Source organism: Petromyzon marinus, unplaced genomic scaffold (assembly GCF_048934315.1).
Source record: "Petromyzon marinus isolate PM22_M1 ecotype Great Lakes invasive population unplaced genomic scaffold, UKy_Petmar_22M1.pri1.0 PM_G_Scaffold_28, whole genome shotgun sequence".
NCBI lineage: Eukaryota > Metazoa > Chordata > Hyperoartia > Petromyzontiformes > Petromyzontidae > Petromyzon > Petromyzon marinus.
The window spans coordinates 1,202,501-1,205,000 of NW_027422850.1; positions in this window are offsets into that span (position 1 = coordinate 1,202,501).

Sequence of the window (2,500 nt, forward strand, 5' to 3'; positions counted from 1 at the left end):
CTGTTCTTCGACTCCTTGAATCTGTCTCTATCCCCACTCCTAAACGCTTCCTCCTTCTCCAACCTCAACCTTTTGAGCTTTGCTGAGAACCAGGGCTTGTTGTTGTTAAAGTTCACCCTGGTACGTGTTGGGATACAGCAGTCCTCACAGAAGCTGATGTACACAGCCTCTGTGAGTTCATCCAGACTATTGGTAGCAGTCGTGAACATATCCCAGTCAGTACAGTCTAAGCACGCCCGCAAATCTTCCACAGCCTCACTGGTCCACTGTTTAGATGTCCTCACAGCAGGTTTACAGAGTTTTAGTTGCTGCCTGTATGCACGAATCAGGTGGACCAAGGGAGTTCTGTGCGAGCCGAACAGCCCCGTGACCCACAAGAGAAACATCCCCGCCAAATTCGAGCGTTTGACGGGGTCTATCCGTGAAAAAATATTCACGTTTTTGAGTGCACATGCATTTCTGCTGCAAATGCCTCTGGAAGTTTCATGCCGTTCGTATGCCAATTGTGGCAACACGAAAATGACCCGTTTTCCCATTCCGAGGGATTTCTGTGCGACCCTAACAGCCCCGTGAGCCACAAGAGACACATCCCCGCCAATTTCTAGCGTTTCACGGGGTCTATCCGTGAAAAATATAGACGTTTTTGAGTGCACATGCATTTCTGCTGCAGATGCCTCTGGAAGTTTCATGCCGTTCGTACGCAATGTGGCAACACGAAAATGACCCCTTTTCCCATTCCGAGGGATTTTTGTGCGACCCTAACTAACAGCGCCCGTGAGCCACAAGAGAGACATCCCCGCCAATTTATAGCGTTTCACGGGGTCTATCCGTGAAAAATATAGACGTTTTTGAGTGCACATGCATTCCTGCTGCAAATGCCTCTGGAAGTTTCATGCCGTTCCTATGCAATGTGGCCACACAAAAATGACCCGTTTTCCCATTCCGAGGCATTTCTGTGCGACCCTAACAGCCCCGTGAGCCACAAGAGAGACATCCCCGCCAACTTCTAGCGTTTGACGGGGTCTATGCGTGAAAAATATTAAAATTTTTGAGTGCACGTGCCTTTCTGCTGCAAATGCCTCTGGAAGTTTCATGGCGTTCCTATGCAATGTGGCAACACGAAAATGACCCCTTTTCCCATTCCGAGGGAGTTCTGTGCCACCCTAACAGCCCCGTGAGCCACAAGAGACACATCCCCGCCAATTTCTAGCGTTTCACGGGGTCTATCCGTGAAACATATAGAAGTTTTTGAGTGCACATGCATTCCTGCTGCAAATGCCTCTGGAAGTTTCATGCGGTTCGTACGCAATGTGGCAACACGAAAATGACCCGTTTTCCCATTCCCAGGGATTTCTGTGCGACCCGAACAGCCCCGTGAGCCACAAGAGACACATCCCCGCCAATTTCTAGCGTTTCACGGGGTCTATCCGTGAAAAATATCAATTTTTTTTTGACTGCACATGCATTTCTGCTGCAAATGCCTCTGGAAGTTGCATGCGGTTCGCATGCAATGTGGCGACACGAAAATGACCCGTTTTCCCATTCCGAGGGATTTCTGTGCCACCCTAACAGCCCCGTGAGCCACAAGAGAGACATCCCCGCCAATTTCTAGCGTATCACGGGGTCTATCCGTGAGAAATATTCACTTTTTTGAGTGCACATGCATTCCTGCTGCAAATGCCTCTGGAAGTTTCATGCGGTTCGTATGCAATGTGGCGACACGAAAATGACCCGTTTTCCCATTCCGAGGGATTTCTGTGCCACCCTAACAGCCCCGTGAGCCACAAGAGAGACATCCCCGCCCACTTCTAGCGTTTCACGGGGTCTCTCCGTGAAAAATATCACATTTTTTGAGTGCACATGCATTCCTGCTGCAAATGCCTCTGGAAGTTTCATGCGGTTCGCATGCAATGTGGCGACACGAAAATGACCCGTTTTTTCCCATTCCGAGGGATTTCTGTGCCACCCTAACAGCCCCGTGAGCCACAAGAGACACATCCCCGCCAATTTCTAGCGTTTCACGGGGTCTATCCGTGAAAAATATTCAATTTTTTGACTGCACATGCATTTCTGCTGCAAATGCCTCTGGAAGTTTCATGCGGTTCGCATGCAATGTGGCGACACGAAAATGACCCGTTTTCCCATTCCGAGGGATTTCTGTGCCACCCTAACAGCCCCGTGAGCCACAAGAGAGACATCGCCGCCAATTTCTAGCGTTTCACGGGGTCTATCCGTGAAAAATATTCACTTTTTTGACTGCACATGCATTCCTGCTGCAAATGCCTCTGGAAGTTTCATGCCGTTCGCATGCAATGTGGCAACACGAAAATGACCCGTTTTCCCATTCCGAGGGATTTCTGTGCCACCCTAACAGCCCCGTGAGCCACAAGAGACACATCCCCGCCAATTTCTAGCGTTTCACGGGGTCTATCCGTAAAAATGTAGCACGCACCAAAACGAGAAAAGATTTCCATCGCACCTGCACTATTGTATGGACAAT